The sequence below is a fragment of the Doryrhamphus excisus genome, chromosome 6, assembly GCF_030265055.1.
Source record: "Doryrhamphus excisus isolate RoL2022-K1 chromosome 6, RoL_Dexc_1.0, whole genome shotgun sequence".
NCBI lineage: Eukaryota > Metazoa > Chordata > Actinopteri > Syngnathiformes > Syngnathidae > Doryrhamphus > Doryrhamphus excisus.
Genome location: NC_080471.1, coordinates 21088888 through 21107223, shown reverse-complemented (window position 1 = coordinate 21107223; position 18336 = coordinate 21088888). Strand labels below are relative to the sequence as shown.

The 18336-nt window shown below is 38.1% G+C and overlaps 1 protein-coding gene across 5 annotated transcripts in view; it reads left to right on the top strand.

Annotated features, from left to right (window-relative positions):
- The window catches only part of LOC131131711 (uncharacterized), a 225899-nt gene that overhangs the window by 170040 nt on the left and 37523 nt on the right, over positions 1-18336 (top strand). The gene's annotated exons all lie outside the window — the stretch shown is intronic.

The window sequence follows — 18336 nt, the reverse complement described above, 5'->3', positions numbered from 1 at the left end:
TGTATACAATTTAGATTTTAAATATGCAACACTTAGCATAAAGTCTCATCCCAAACTCACATACAGTATGACATTTTTTCCCAATTCAAAAACTTACTTTTTCCAAAAAGTCGATCATCCTAGCCTTACTTGGGTGATTCCCGAAGAGTTACCTTTGCAAGGATGAAGAGTCTTGAACCAGTCATGATGTGCTATATATATCACTATATTGACACTTACTATGGTACCCATTATGTCATTCTATGGTCATATCACCTTGTACATCAGTACGTGACAAAAATATAAAAAAACAAACAAACAAAAAACAAAAAAAATACTTAAACTATATTAGGAAAGCAGGAAGTGAACAAATGTAACAGTTACTGATTGTAAAAGTATTGTCATTGGATGATCATATCACCTCCTACTTTGGTACATGACAAAAATAAAATATAATAAATAAAAAAAATAATAAAAATAAAAATAAAAATAAAAATAAAAATAAAAATAAAAATAAAAATAAAAATAAAAATAAAAATAAAAATAAAAATAAAAATAAAAATAGGAAAGCAGGAAGTGAACAAATGTAACAATTGTAAAAGTACCAGATGGAGGGGTAGGATTTAATAAGCTTTGCTTCTTCCTACTCCTTTTGGACATGTGGAACTGTGAACTGATTATGTGATGCATTCAATTGTAATCTGATGCATGTTCAAATTAAATAAAACCCTTATACCTTTAAATAAAACCAGAACTGGCAATGGGGAGTAAAAAAGAGAGGAAAATACACAACGAGCAGGTAGAAAATGATATCAAAAATACAAGTCAAGTGTGTTATACTCTCTGTTATAAGTACTTGTGAAACTGGATGGTAGAAAGTAGACCATCATGAAACTGTTTCCTGATCATTAAGCCTCAAAGAGCAATAGAAGCTGCTTGATTGCGGTCCAGTAAACAGCAGATTCCCACTCATCAGGCAGTCATCATAATATTTAACCATCGGACCGCAGTGTGACTTATCATACCGTCATGGAATCTGTCACAGAATCAATACAGTATACATATCTATAAAAGAAGAGCGGGCATTTTTAGCATATTTCTGACGCTGCTAGCCCCCCCTGCTGTCTTTCCTGCTCTGTTTATATCCAAGTCTCATCTGGTGATGATTGAGATCCCGTCACTGCTTCAAATGGCACATTTGTCGCACACATGTTTGCCAGCATCATCTGTTGCCAGGGTTTACTGGGCTGCAGGAGAAAGCATCTCTCTTGTTGACTTCCTCTCCAGGTGGCGGAGTTGTTTGCGAGGGCACCCATCACCCCTGACCCCGATACCACCCCTCGCTGTCTAACAGTGCCTGTTAATGCAACCGTAGACCCACTTAGGGCTTCGCCGCTACCATTTTTTCCACTACTTGTGAGTGATTATGCGGCAAGAATTTGACTTTTGCAACATCGGGTTTTTGGTGATTCATCTGGAGTGATATCCACTGGGATTCTCAGACGGGAAAGCCGATGGGTCAGATGATTCACTTGATCCTAATAGTCGTCAAAAACCACACAACCCCTGGAGATTATTCTGTTTATGTCCAATGTAGCCATTCCGGTATATAAAAAATGATCCCCATATTACTGATACAACTTCCACACCGGAAGATACGGTACAGAGAAGAGTGAAGTGATGAGATCGAGAGCTTGGTGAATTTAGTGACTGGTAACTTGCTTGTTGGACTAGCTTGCCTGTTATGTTAATTTTACTGTACTACTATAACACTTTTTTTACGCTATTAAAGGGATATTTTAAAATTGTATGACATCTCCATCATCAGTGTAGCGCATCAATGTTGACTTACCTGCCACTCACGTCTTGTGAGTTGAGTTCTGGTTTCTACTGAATGAAGATAGACTCTTAGGAATAAAATAAACCATTTCATTTAACAAGCGGCACGGCGGTCGAGTGGTTAGCGCGCAGACCTCACAGCTAGGAAACCAGGGTTCAATTCCACCCTCGGCCATCTCTGTGTGGAGTTTGCATGTTCTCCCCGTGGAAAATATGCGTGGGTTTTCTCCGGGTACTCCGGTTTCCTCCCACATTCCAAAAACATGCTAGGTTAATTGGCGACTCCAAATTGTCTATATAGGTATGAATGTGAGTGTGAATGGTTGTTTGTCTATATGTGCCCTGTGATTGGCTGGCGACCAGTCCAGGGTGTACCCCGCCTCTCGCCCAAAGACAGCTGGGATAGGCGACTCCAGCACCCCCCGCGACCCTTGTGAGGAAAAGCGGTAGAAAATGAATGAATGAATGAATGAATTTCATTGAACAAATGCTCGTGGGTCGCCCAGAAACCATCACTTCTTTAGTGTCCTTGAGCAAAACACTTCACCCACTCTTCCACTTTGGTGTATAAATGGCAATGAATGTGTAGCGATGGTCGAAGAGGCCCGTGAACTTGCAGCCACATTTCTGTCAGAACAGCTGAGTCTACGGATATAGGTTACCATCACCAGTGTGTGTTACTGTGGAGGGATTGAGTAATGGATTTCACTGTTCTTGAAAGATGTCGTATAAATCAAATCTATTATTATTATTAATATAAGTTTTAAAGTCAATGTTTTTGATAGTGTTTAGGCAAGTCGAGAAGGCTTTGCTCACCACATCCTGATAGTTGCTCCCGGGTTACCACAGTTTGATGGAGAACTCTGTAAATGTATCGCAGTACAGGCAGTATTGCTTTGGATGGTGTCATGGCTACATATAATATTTTTCCTGTACATTTTATGACACTTTTTATGTTATTTTCCAATATGAGGCAAGAAATAAGCAGCATGATAGATGACTATAGTATGTTTGGACTCCAGTTCTATTGCATACCCGATACACACATTCAAATCATGTGTTTTGAGTTACAACAAATACTGACCATATGTTTCTAAATTGTAATATTTGACTTTGAAATGTCTTTGGATTATTACTTTTGTACATTTGTACATTCTATGAAGTAATACTGGCGTCTCCTGCTCTGTGGTGGACACCTGAAATGCCCTCACCTGGAATTGTGCCTGTGTGATATTGGAAGATATTTTCAAAGCTGAGCACACACTTGTGCAGTGCTGATGTAAAACATATGACTCAGTAACTAGAGGGAATCTATCAGTTTTCCCACCCCCCCACCCCCCACACTCCCTATCTGTGTCCACTCCTTCAAACACATTCAGCATATTTTCCGTCCGACTAAACGTCTCGCACCCTTTCAGTCTAAAGGGTGTCCTGAGACTTGCACACATATTCCGTCACTAGAGCAAAACAGATGTGTGGAAATATATATATATATATATTTTTGTGTATTGCTTTGCATACTTGATTAGGAATTCAGATATTTTTGTCATATTTTTGTCACAATATCGGCAATATCTGTTCCAGCAACCATCCGAAGCAGAACATTCGCTTTGCTGCTGTGCTCCTTCTACGGGTTTTTAATGCAGACCCAGCAGCTCTGATTGATTCTGACAGTGACAACGAGAACAGGCTGCTTGCAAAGTCTTTAGTAGGACCTCCCCCTGAAACCACATTGAAACATCACATTTTGCCAAATAAAACAATGGAACACTTTCACCCCCTCAAAACAGTCTTAATTTTTTTTTTTTATGAATATATATTTTCGAGAAGAGTTACCAGCACACGTGCACACATTTCATGGTTGCGTTCATGGCTTTTTATGCTTTTTGGTGATCGGATCTTTTTTTTTTTTTTTTTTTTTTGGAGGGGGGGAGCAGTAAATTATAGGTCATGCTTGGCCAGGGTCCTTGAGCTAAAACAGTTTCAGAGTTGCTTTCCCTTTTCAAACCTTCCGCCACATTCCTACTCTTCCCCTCTCACTCCAGATGTGGCACTGTTAGGACACATTTGTTTGGGGCAGAGTCTGACGTCATGATCTGTTTAAAGGGGAAACCTTGACAGCTGACTGGGAAGGAGTGTGTGCGGCAGTCGCACTTCAAAGGTAAAATGTCCCGGACTCCTGACAGCCATCCACGCAGCTGGAATCTGTGTCATGGACATATTCATCGTATTCATCTAAGTGGGGGTAGTTCTTTTAAATAAATGTTGGGATGAAGCCCCATCTTCATGTAATAGTAATGGTAATGGTAATGGTTTAATTTCATTTGAACATGCATCAGATTACAATTGAATGCATCACATAATCAGTTCACAGTTCCACATGTCCAAAAGGAGTAGGAAGAAGCAAAGCTTATTAAATCCTACCCCTTCATCTGGTACTTTTACAATCAGTAACTGTTACATTTGTTCACTTCCTGCTTTCCTATTTTTATTTTTATTTTTATTTTTATTTTTATTTTTATTTTTATTTTTATTTTTATTTTTATTTTTATTTTTATTTTTATTTTTATTTTTATTTTTATTTTTATTTTTATTTTTATTTTTATTTTTATTTTTATTTTTATTTTTATTTTTATTTTTATTTTTATTTTTTATTTTTATTTTTATTTTTTATTTTTTATTTTATTTTTTTATTTATGACCATCCAATGACATAATGTGTACCATAGTAAGTGTCAATATAGTGATATATATAGCACATCATGACTGGTTCAAGACTCTTCATCCTTGTATTTAGCAAACATCAACTGCTTGTATTGTTTCTTGAATTGGCTCATCGTTGTGCATTGTTTGAGGGTCTTACTCAATCCATTCCATAGTTTGATTCCACATACTGAAATGCTATGGCTTTTTAACGTAGTCCTAGCATACAAGTGTTTCATGTAACTCAGAAAGTTTGTTGTGTTGTTTGTTGTGAAGGTGTAGGTCACAACCTCTCCACGAAAGTGGTGTTGCTGGATTGCGTATATGCTGATTTTTTTTATTTATTTGCTTATAAGGTGATCCACAATTACCAGCTAAGCCATTGTGAAGTTCATTCATTCATTCATTTTCTACCGCTTATCCTCACAAGCCTATCCTAGCTGTCTTTGGCCGAGAGGCGGGGTACACCCTGGACTGGTCGCCAGCCAATCACAGGGCACATATAGACAAACAACCATTCACACTCACATCCATACCTATGGACTATTTGGAGTCGCTAATTAACCTAGCATGTTTTTGGAATGTGGGAGGAAACTGGAGTACCCGGAGAAAACCCACGCATGCACGGGGAGAACATGCAAACTCCACACAGAGATGGCCGAGGGTGGAATTGAACCCTGGTCTCCTAGCTGTGAGGTCTACGCGCTAACCCAGCCCACCATTGTGAAGTTGTTGTTGCTTAAACATTAAAAATTAAAAATCAAATCCAATTGACGACTTCCAAAAATAAACATTTGGCACGGGGGCCTGCATGGTGGTGGAGTGTTTAGCACACAGGCCCCACAGCTAGGAGACCCGAGTTCGATTCCACCCTCGGCCATCTCTGTGTGGAGTTTGCATGTTCTCCCCGTGCATGCGTGGGTTTTCTTTTCGGGTACTCCGGTTTCCTCCCACATTCCAAAAACATGCTAGGTTAATTGGTGTTTCATTGGTGCTTTCTCAAGAACTTCATGTTAAATTTTTGCCTCTTTTTTGAGCTGACACTCGGAATGTCAGCATCAGATGATGACGGACATATTTCCGTTTGGTCATGCATACATTCATGCACTGAAAAAGAGAAAGCAGATTGTAGAAGATATAGTGATCAGAGTGTCTTTGTATACAGTCCTCCTGCATGACTGAAGAAAAGAATGGATGTAAATAGTAGCCACGCGCTAGCGCTAGCTCGTCACGGTGAAGTATTTTCAACAGCAAAACAAAATTCCAAACGTCTTTGGATTTTACAAGAACGGGAAATTTGGACAAAAGCCACTGCATTTGTAAGAAACGCAAGTCGGAAGTGCTAAAATATTGCTATTTTTACTCTTGCTATGACATTTTGACAATGGGATTGTTTACTTTTCCAAGCTAGCAAAGCATTTTTATTGCACGCTTGTGACAGATAGCAAATTAATTTTTGCTTGGACACATTTTTGCCACTTTTAAAGAAATTTGTCAATATTTAGTGGCTATATGTTTATATGACCATGGGTCAGCAACACACGGCTCCAGAGCCATATGTGGCTCCTCAGACTTTTTGTTGTGGCTCCCTTTTTTTTTAACACCCGAATGGGGAAAATATGCATTTTTGTGTTTGTGTTTTTTTTTAAATCTGACATTCTGTGAGACCCTGAATGAGTTCTGACTCGTGATTGGATGAGCTCAAAGAATGGAGGGCAAGCGGGTGTTTGGCTGTATATTGTTTTTAAATTATGTTTTGTGGCTCCTATATATTTTCCTTTAGTAAGCATGGGGGTAAAATGGCTCTTTTGATAGTAAAGGTTGCCGAACCCTGGATTAGACTGAAGGGTAAGACTTCGTTTTTTTCATTGATATGTTTTATGTGTGTAATGGCTTCACGGCGGTCGAGTGGTTAGCGCTCACACCTCACAACTAGGAAACCAGGGTTCAATCCTGTGTGGAGTTTGCATGTTCTCCCCGTGCATGCGTGGGTTTCCTCCCACATTCCAAAAACATGCTAGGTTAATTGGTGACTCCAAATTGTCCATAGGTATGAATGTGAGTGTGAATGGTTGTTTGTCTATATGTGCCCTGTGATTGGCTGGCCACCAGTCCAGGGTGTACCCCGCCTCTCGCCCGAAGACAGCTGGGATAGGCTCCAGCACCCCCGCGACCCTCGTGAGGATAAGCAGTAGAAAATGAATATTTTATGTATTAAATCATATATCATAACAACGTTGTCTATGACCAAGAGTCTGTCTAAAGTGGATCTTCATTGTTTTTGAAGTTCTCGCCATACCTGTACGGTATGGTGGAGAGCTGTTCATTGGCATATTCAGGTGTGTTTGCTGTTCAGTGATCATTCAGCCTAGTTTTCAGTGCAAAGTAGTCCCACATACTCTAAACGCAGACTATTTGGACACACAAATGTGTCTCATTTGGTGGTCTCTCTCCATCTTCCTCCTGTCGAAATGAACTACAAAGCATCTGTGGTAAACATCAAACATCTATATTTACACGCATGTTCGTACAGATATTTCAAACAGAACGTCGGACAATTTAACTTCACATCCATGCAAAACTATAAACAATCGAGATAGCATATGCGTCCTTTCTCTCACACGTGCAAGAGTCCGGAGTCTTAGACAAAGTGAAAGTACAACAGTTTAACCCAGAGTTGAAAAGGTCAAGCACATCTAGGTGATCTTCTGCTTCCGCCCCAGATTTTGTTTAGGAGTATGTGTTTACAGAGCGTGCAGTCTGTCTGACACTTGTATACACCCCACACCCAGCCTCAAGCACACACAGCTGAAACAGCCAAACATACGCCGCCTGTTTTAGGGAAGAGAGAGTGACTGCGTTTATCGTTTGTGTGTTTGAGCAACATAATGGATCTTCACAAGATTTTCACACATTGAAAAGGTGAAGCATAGCAGCATACGGACTCCTTAACGTGCAGTCAATTCGGCTCGTTGCAGGGAATGTTAACTCGGTAACTAATTCGGCAAAATGTGTGAGTGATTTATGTTGCATCAGTTATTGCCGGAGATTTTCATAGGAATTTGTGGTTTCTTTATCTTCTTGTAAATCAGACGATGTTTCCTGACATCTGTAATAACCTTTAAGTTACAGTTGCAAGAAGGTGACATTTGGTAAATGAATAGAATATAGAACCCCGGCTGCACGGTGGTCGTGTGGTTAGCACACAGACCTCACAGCTAGGAGATCCAGGGTTCAATTCCACCCTCGGCCATCTCTGTGTGGAGTTTGCATGTTCTCCCCGTGCATGCGTGGGTTTTCTCCGGGTATTCCGGTTTCCTCCCACATTCCAAAAACATGCTAAGTTAATTAGCGACTCCAAATTGTCCATAGGTATGAATGTGAGTGTGAATGGTTGTTTGTCTATATGTGCCCTGTGATTGGCTGGCCACCAGTCCAGGGTGTACCCCGCCTTTCGCCCGAAGACAGCTGGGATAGGCTCCAGCACGCCCGCGATAAGGGGTACAGAATGAATGAATGAATGAATACACACAAAACAATGTGATGAAGTTGATTTAGAACAATAATGTATCTTTGGGCTGCACGGTGGTAAAGTGGTTAGCATGCAGGCCTCACAGCTAGGAGACCCGAGTTCAATTCCACCCTCGGCCAGCTCTGTGTGGAGTTTGCATGTTCACTCCGGTTTCCTCCCACATTCCAAAAACATGCTAGGTTAATTGGTTAGCGCGCAGACCTAACAGTTAGGAGGCCCGAGTTCAAACCCAATTTTTGTGGCAGAAAATGAATGAATAAGTCAAATAATTTGAATTCATTCATTCATTTTCTACCGCTTATCCTCACGAGGGTCGCAGAGGGTGCTGGAGGCTATCCCAGCTGCCACAAAAATGAAATTGAATTCATGAAAAATGAATTTGAATTCATGAATGAATAAGTCAAATAATTTGAATTCATTCATTCATTTTCTACTGCTTATCCTTAGCTAATCACAGGGCACATATAGACAAACAACCATTCACACTCACATTCATACCTATGGACAATTTGGAGTCGCCAATTAACCTAGCATGTTTTTGGAATGTGGGAGGAAACCGGAGTACCTGGAGAAAACCCACGCATGCATGGGGAAAACATGCAAACTCCACACAGGGATGGCCGAGAGTGGAATTGAACCCTGGTCTCCTAGCTGTGAGGTCTGTGCGCTAACCACTCAACCGCCGTGCAGCCTTGACTTATTCAATGCAGTATCAATCATGACAGTACAGTAATGATCAGACATTTACTTGGTTGTAGTGTGCAAACATACATATTGCATATTGTATGCTTATAATAAAAGGTGTCTATGCACGGGCTAGAAACGGGATGTACCAATCAGTCAAGTGGGGATAAACCTCTAAGGGTAAAGTTCAATGTCAGCTTTTTTTCTTATTGTTTTGTTTCTCCAAACCATTTTTTTGCTCATATACTTTGGAAAGTTGCACCACTTAATGGATCAAGAAGGAAAATTGGATTGTTGCTCTTGAGTTTTCCAAATGTTAGTGGACAGTAATGATTGCCAAGCCATAAATGAATATTTCACTGATTGCAAAAAAACAGGAAATCTCTTTAGGAAAATGTCTCATTAAAACCTAAAAACAGCCCTGGAGCAAAGTTGGGTTTCACTGTTGTGTGAACTTGTGTGTGTATGTGTGTGTGGGTTTGTATGACATATCTAGGTCCAGACAAAGTTTTTATTATTTTGCCTCTCATTTCCACCCTAGTGAATATGGTAAAAAAAAAATCATAAGAATGAAGTACAGACTTTTAGTTTTTAAGAAATTTCACAAAAATATTCAATTTATCATTTAGAAATGTCAGCAATTTTATGCAAAGTACGGCTTCACTCGATGACGTTTTTTCAAAAATATGCTAATAAATAAATCATATTTATGGTTGAATGTGGTCTATTATTAGTGGAAAATATACATATTTAAGGAAAGTACGTATATGGATTTATAAAAATGGCCAAATGAACTAGTGCATGAAGTCATTTCAATGGGTAAGTTGCACCATATTCATGGTCAGGCAAAATGATATGACCCATTTGTAGGTTAAATAAAAGGCAAATAAAGTAAAGTAACAAAAAAGTGTTTTGTTTTTTTTCAAAAAGTACATAAAATGCCATTCTGTTTTAGTATGTTTTAAAAATTAAATCAGTTCCAGCGATGCGAGGTCGGCCGGTTGATTTTGGTTTAAATACAAATCCAGTCGCTCTGAAGTTGGTAACCCATAACCAGATCATGTTTCGAGCTGGTACGGGATCATGTCTACCAAGATGGAAGTACAAACGTAACGCTTGTTGTGTTGCAGTTACAGATTCATTTGTTTTGATAAACGTTTCCACAATAAAAGCGCGATGATCACCGGTCCAATTCATGGCAGCAACTGAAAAAGAAACAAAGCAAAATGGCATTATATGTACTTTTACTTTATTTGCCTTTTATTTAACCTACAAATGTGTCAGATCATTTTTGCCTGATCCTGTATAAGTCGCACTGGACTACAAGTCACATTTTTGGGGGAAAGTTATGTTCTAAAATCAGAGAGTTTTAGGGGGCATTTGGGGGCATTTTACAGTCCGGAAACAGTACCGTATTTCTGGACTATAAGTCATACTTTTTTTCATATTCCGGAAACAATACCGTATTTTCTGGACAATAAGTCCAATAAGTCGTACTTTTTTTCATAGTCCGGAAACAGTACAGTATTTTCTGGATGATAAGTCAAACTTTTTTTTCATAGTCCGTTAAACAATACCATATTTTCTGGATGATAAGTCGTACTTTTTTTCATAGTCCGGAAACAATACCGTATTTTCTGGACGATAAGTCATACTTTTTTCCTTGTCCGGAAACAGTACTGTATTTTCTGGACTATAAGTCATACTTTTTTTCATAGTCCGGAAACAGTACCATATTTTCTGGAATATAAGTCGTACTTTTTTGGGGGAAAGTTATGTTCTAAAATCAGAGAGTTTTAGGGGGCATTTGGGGGCATTTTACAGTCCGGAAACAGTACCGTATTTCTGGACTATAAGTCGTACTTTTTTTCATATTCCGGAAACAATACTGTATTTTCTGGACAATAAGTCCAATAAGTCGTACTTTTTTTCATAGTCCAGAAACAGTACCGTATTTTCTGGACGATAAGTCGTACTTTTTTTCATAGTCCGGAAACAGTACCGTTTTTTTTGGACTATAAGTCGTACTTTTTTTCATATTCCGGAAACAATACCGTATTTTCTGGACTATAAGTCGTACTTTTTTTCATATTCCGGAAACAATACCGTATTTTCTGGACAATAAGTCCAATAAGTCGTACTTTTTTTCATAGTCCGGAAACAGTACCGTATTTTCTGGACGATAAGTCGTACTTTTTTTCATAGTCCGGAAACAATACCGTATTTTTTGGACTATAAGTCATACTTTCTTTCATAGTCCGTTAAACAATACCATATTTTCTGGATGATAAGTCGTACTTTTTTTCATAGTCCAGAAACAGTACCATATTTTCTGGACTATAAGTCGTACTTTTTTGGGGGAAAGTTATGTTCTAAAATCAGATAGTTTTAGGGGGTATTTGGGGGCATTTTATGTTCCGTCGTTCTCAGTTGTCCACAAGCCAAGAGTGCCCTCCTGGGGCTGTTCGCAGGACAGAGATAAATCGCGTCAATTCTTATTGATGGCTTAAATGGCTTATTTTCTGTGATTGTGTCTACTATATTAAGTAATACGAGTATAAAGGAGTACATGTGTAATGGTAAAACTTTGGACTGGACTGAGTTGTTTATCATTTGGGCACAAGCAGCTGTTGGCTTGTGTGTTTGTATACCGCATAGAAGTGAAGCTTGTTTATCTGTCAATGTGTGTGCAGCCATGTACATGTGTTTTTGGTTTAAAAAGGCTCTTGCGGTTTTTCGTGGCTATCGGTGGGTTATATCTCAGCAGTAGAAAGTTTAGTGCCCACCCCCTTCAAGCCTCAACACAGTAGTGCATATCTCATTTCCGTGTTTGGATGGAGCCTGAAACTGCCATGGAGAAAGAAAAGGATTTGTTATGTGAACCATGTGTGACGGCTGACACATCGAAAAGGTTACATGAGTGAAAGTTTGGTGGGAGTTGGGGGGTGGGGGCAGGGGGCGAGGGGGGCGTCTGCCAACCTGTCTCCATATCTGATGTCAGACATGAGATTGTCTGCCAGATGATATCAGTACCTTCACAACCACTGAGGCATAAAATTATCTTTGATACGTGAATATATTTTTTCTAATGTATGCAAGTCCTTGATAATCATCTGTATTTAAATTGCCAAAATGATATTCGGGAATTATGATTTTACATTTTGTTGTGAAGGTGGCTTTATATACCAATGGTGTTGTGTATCATTTACATACAGTAAACCTCAGATATATCGGATTCAATTGTTCCCATTGGTTTTGTCCGATATAAGCGAAATCCGTTATATGCGTATACCGGAAAATGTCCGTTTTACGCATATATCGGATTTATATCCGGTATATGCGTAAATCGGATTTTACCCGTTATAAAAAGGCACTTCCTTGACTATGTTTCCAATGTACCTGGACGCGCAGGCAACGCTGCAAACGCTGCAAATGACGTCGTATAGCGGCCTGTCACGATTCGGCGAATCGGAGCGCCACGATGCGGCCATCCGATATATGCGAGGGAAATTTAATGGAAATGCATTGGAACGGGACTGGAGATTTTGTCCGAAATAGGCGAAATCCGTTATAAAAAATCCGATATATGCAATGAATTTTTATTGGAAATGCATTACAGAAAAATTGGTTCTTTTTTATCTGTCCGTTGTGAGCGAATTTCCGATATATCCGAGGTTTACTGTATTATCCCACAATGGTGCTAAATCAGTATTTTTTAAAGAGTGCTGTTGCTTAAATGATGCCTTATAAACACTCAAAATATTGTACAACATAATGTTTTTTTTGTTGTTGTTTTACACAATTTTGTGACATGTAAGTTGAATGCAATTGTTATTTTAATACTTCTATAATATAAATACAATTATATTTACAGTAGGTAATAAATACAATAATATGAATGAAAGGAATATGCAAAAAAAATGCTACATTTTACAGTACCTGAAGTGCATACATGCACAATTTGAGCAGAAAAAGATAATTTTTACACAATTGTGGTGATGTAATATGTCTTAAAAATTAAATCAGTTCTGGCGGTGCGAGGTCGGCCGGTTGATTTTGGTTTCAATGCAGATCCAGTAGCTCTGAAGTTGGTAACCCATAACCAGATCATGTTTCCAGCTGGTACGGGATCATGTCTTCCATGACACTTCCATGTCATGGAAGTGCAAACGGAACGCTAGTTGTGTTGCAGTTATAGATTTGTTTTGATAAACGTTTTTACAACGGTCCAATTCATGGCAGCAACTGAAAACGAAACGAAAAACAATGGCATTATAAAGAAACAAAGCAAAATGGCATTATGTACTTTTACTTTATTTGCCTTTTATTTAACCTTCAAATTTGTCAGATCATTTTGCCTGACCCTTGTATAAATCGCACTGGACTATAAGTCACATTTTTGGGAGAAATTTATGTTATAAAATCAGAGACTAAGTTTTAGGAGGCATTTTTTTGTTCCGTCGTTAATAATAATGTTTTTTTGTTTGTTTTTTTTACACAATTTTGTGACATGTAAGTTGAATGCAATTGTTATTTTAATACTTCTATAATATAAATACAATTATATGTACAGTAAGTAATAGACACAATAATATTAATGAAAGGAATATGCAAAAAAAAGGCAAAATTTTACAATACCAGAAGTGCATACATGCACAATTCCAGCAGAAATTGGTCATTTTTACACAATTGTGGTAATGTAAGTTGATCCTACATGCAAGAGCCGTGAAATGATGTCAGCAAAATAAAAGTTACTTACAAGATACATTTACTTGCACAATATCATCTTTAAGCATTTGTTGCCAGGTGGCTGGGTCTGCATATTTTGAGGTGAAGTACAGCCCAACTGTAGAAATACAAATACTCACATATAAATATATGCAGGTGAAAAAAACAATAATGGTGTAACACCATCACAACTGCCACCAAATCAATAGTAGCTATTACTATATTATTTTAATTAATGAAGACGTCTCTGACCGTCAGCATTCTCACCAAGGCCCCGACACTGGAATCCTATGGTTTTGATTCTACAGTGTTTTGTTCTTCTTAGGTATGTGGCAAACAGCTGTTATTTTAGCCCTAATTCATTTTCACATCACCCTTTGACTGTTGTCAAGTAGTTAAGGTTGAAAATGCAGAATATGTGCTTTTAAGTAGATTTATTGCTGTCATGTTGACTTTGGTTTAAACATGGAGTACGGTCGGGCAACATCGTTATTTTTGCACAAATGCATCTTGTAATCAAAGTCGGGGGAAAGTATTTTGAAGTGTAACTCCGGGGAGTTATTCATCTTAGAGACGGTCGTGGTCTCTTCTTTGCAGGGTTAGGTCCACATTTCTATTTGAATAGTCAATACCGGTGTTGGTCAAATGACTCGTAGTTCCAAAGAACTTAAAGAAGACTTAAAGAAAGTAATTACTGTATTTTCTGGACTATAAGTCGCTCTGGAGTATAAGTCGCACAAGGCCAAAAATGCATAATTAGGTAGAAAAAAAACATACATAAATCGCACTGGAGTATAAGTCGCATTTTTTAGGGTAATTTTTTCTACAAAATACTTGACCAAAACAGACATCACGTCATCTTGGAAGGCAAGTTCTAACATTAATAAAATAAAAGAGAACAGGCTATATGCTAACACAATGATACACAATATAGCTACACAAAAAATAAACCTGAACAGAAAAGGTGTCCAGTGTTTATGTAACATAAACACTTTTTTCATTTATAAGTCGCTCTGGAGTAAGTCGCAGGAACAGCCAACCTATGAAAAAAAGTGTGACTTATAGTCCGGAAACAGTACCGTATTTTCTGGACAATAAGTCGTACTTTTTTTCATAGTCCAAAAACAATACCGTATTTTCTGGACGATAAGTCGGACTTTTTTTCATAGTCCAGAAACAATACCGTATTTTCTAGACGATAAGTCGTACTTTTTTTCATAGTCCAGAAACAATACCGTATTTTTTGGACTATAAGGCGTACTTTTTTTTTCATAGTCCGGAAACAGTACCGTATTTTCTGGATGATAAGTCGTACTTTTTTTCATAGTCCGTAAACAGTACCGTTTTTTCTGGACTATAAGTTGTACTTTTTTCATAGTCCGGAAATACCGTATTTTCTGGATGATAAGTCGTACTTTTTTTCATAGTCCGGAAACAGTACCGTATTTTCTGGATGATAAGTCGTACTTTTTTTCATAGTCCGGAAACAGTACCGTATTTTCTGGACTATAAGTCGTACTTTTTTTCATAGTCCGGAAACAGTACCGTATTTTCTGGACGATAAGTCGTACTTTTTTTCATAGTCCGGAAACAGTACTGTATTTTTCCGGACTATAAGTCGTACTTTTTTTCATAGGTTGGCTGTTCCTGCGACTTATACTCCAGAGCGACTTATAAATGAAAATGTGACTTATACTCCAGTGCGACTTATGTATGTTTTTTTCTACCTAATTATGCATTTTTGGCTTTGTGCGACTTATACTCTTATATATGGACTTATAGTCCAGAAAATACGGTAGATAATTATGTTACTTTGTTATGTTACTATGTTACCTTGACCTTCAAATAGCTGCACCATATCCGTGTATAATGGAACAACCTGCTTGTGTTTTGTGTTGACGTTTGGAATACCGATGTCCGTGATTGTCGGAGAATGAGGAAATGTTGTGTGACCGTGTTGGAGTCGGCGATGCTGTAATATGGCGTCGTATATTTATGGTATGATTACCCAAAATACAATGCAAAAACAAAATATTCAGATGCTTAGTTAAAATGAGCAACATTTGTTGCAAAAACAGTTCATAATACAAGTTTTTCTAACATTTTAGAGGAGAATTTACATTGCTCCTGCAGACATTGATCTAAATATGTTTTCTATACTAAACATGCATTCTAATAATATAAATCCCCTATATAGCTGAAGCTTTAAAGGCTTTTCCTGCTGCAAATCTTTGACCTTCTCACAATAGACTGATATTCAAATCATCCCACGGATCACAAATGGCCTTTCCTCATACCTGGCTTTATTTGAGAAGCTTAAAGGCATCCAAGAAGCTTAGCTGTCTCGTGGACTCAGGTATGCACCCAGTTGTTGGACCAGGGAATCCCCCAGACTCTCTCAAAGCGGGCTGATATTATCTTCCTTCTTTTACTTCTCAACAAGTCATCTTCTATCATCTTCCCACCTCTCTTATCTGCAGATATAAATACATATTCTTAGTCTCTGATGCTTCAACTCAAACTGCTTGACTGCTATAGCCTCCCCGCCCCGAGACCCCACCGAAATGACAGACTTGGGAGGGAGACACAGGGTGGGTAGGGCAGAGGTATTATATCAGGTTTCACTTTTAACTACCTTAACTACTGGGTGGGAGCCAGAGATGCCTCGGGACTCTTCGTTTACCCACAAGGCCTTGGGTTTTCTTTGTTTTTCTGTGTCGTAGGACAATTTTGTTTTTTCGTGTCCATGTTTATGCTTCGGTTACACTCCTGTTGTATTTTTCTTGAAGAGAATAAATGGCATATCAGAAAGTTTTTGTTGTTGTTAAAGTCGTTGACTGCATCTATTAGAACGTCCTGTACTTTCATTTGCACCATATGTTTTCGATAAAATAACATACAGGCTATTTTTACATGTGAAAATTAGCTCAAATGTGGTCTCGGTTTTCAGTCATCAGCTCCTAAAGCATCAAACAAGCATGTTCATGACGAGGACAATTGATGTGGTTTCTGATGCTCTCACTCATCAACGTGTTCTGTGATTGGAGGTCATTGTCATTGCTCCGTTGGGTTTGTCTTACAGACATCATTGATGTCCAAATTATAAAGTCCAGCTGAAGTACATTGGGTTTTAAAATATTTTAGAGTTCTTAGCAGTATGTTGGCTCCTAGTCATTACATGCAAGGCTTCCATATTACAAATTTCTCTGTTTTTCCCATTCATCTTTTACAGCAGTTGCTCTGATGCCATTATGACGACATTACACATTGTAACAGTCTTTCATCCGGCACATACAGGCCTCTAGAGAAGTGATTCTCAATTGGTGGGTGGTAATGGTAATGGTTTTATTTTATTTGAACATGCATCAGATTACAATTGAATGCATCACATAATCAGTTCACAGTTCCACATGTCCAAAAGGAGTAGGAAGAAGCAAAGCTTATTAAATCCTACCCCTCCATCTGCTACTTTTACAATCAGTAACTGTTACATTTGTTCACTTCCTGCTTTCTTATTTAATTTAATTTAATTTAATTTAATTTAATTTAATTTAATTTAATTTAATTTAATTTAATTTAATTTAATTTAATTTCATTTCATTTCATTTCATTTCATTTCATTTCATTTCATTTCATTTCATTTTATTTTATTTTATTTTATTTTATTTTTGTCACGTACCAAAGTATGAGGTGGATTGCGAGGTTGACAAAAATTCAGCAATTTGAGTCACTGCTTGTCATTGAAGGGTGATGGTGGGTCCCGCAGCAGACCAGTTGAGAACCACGGATCTAGATGTTACTTTTGGTGCTTATATCGACTACACCAATGTGCAATACATCAGTTACAGATAACTCTTTTAACATGCTTTTGTGCAATTCTAATTTGTGATTAAAAAAATGTTTTTTGGAGGGGGGTACTTTCGTGTAAAGGTTCAGTGTAAGTCATTCTTAACAGGCATCAAATCATAACCTTATTCTGGTGCTTTGTACTTGGCAGAGAGAGTTTAAAAAAATATGCTTTTGTGCAATTCTAATTTGTGATAAAATTATTTTTTTAGAGGGGGGTACTTTCGTGTAAAGGTTCAGTGTAAGTCATTCTTAACAGGCATCAAATCATAGCCTTTTTCTGGTGCTTTTTACTTGGCAGAGAGAGTTTTACAAAACATGCTTCTGTGCAATTCTAATTTGTGACAATTTCTTTCTTTTTTTGGAGGGGGGGTACTTTCGTGTAAAGGTTCAGTGTAAGTCATTCTTAACAGCCATCAAATCATAACCTTTTTCTGGTGCGTTTTGGCAGAGAGAGAGTTTTAAAAAACATGCTTCTGTGCAATTCTAATTTGTGACATTTTTTTTAGGGAGGGTACTTTCGTGTAAAGGTTCAATGTAAGTCATTCTTAACAGGCATCAAATCAAAACCTTTTTCTGGTGCTATTTACTTGGCAGAGAGAGTTTAAAAAGACATGCTTCTGTGCAATTCTAATTTGTGACAAAATATTTTTTTTTGGAGGGGGGTACTTTCGTGTAAAAGTTCAGTGTAAGTCATTCTTAACAGCCATCAAATCATAACCTTTTTCTGGTGCTATTTACTTGGCAGAGCGAGTTAAAAAATGTGCAGAAATGGGCAACGCCGTAAATTGGAACTGTAACAAGAGCCGCATCCGCTTTTCGACCTGGCTTTGGGTCAGTGAAATCAGGCCCAGTAAAACCAAAGGACCATGTCTCCCCCTCTCATTTCCAAAGATGAGGTGACCCACATGGTGTTATCATTACTGCAGAGAAAAAGGTCCTGTGAGGAGAGCCCCACATTTTGTTGAGTTAGAAGCGTACTAAACAGATGTGTATTCTCTTACTGCTTCGTTTTTTTTTTCCCCT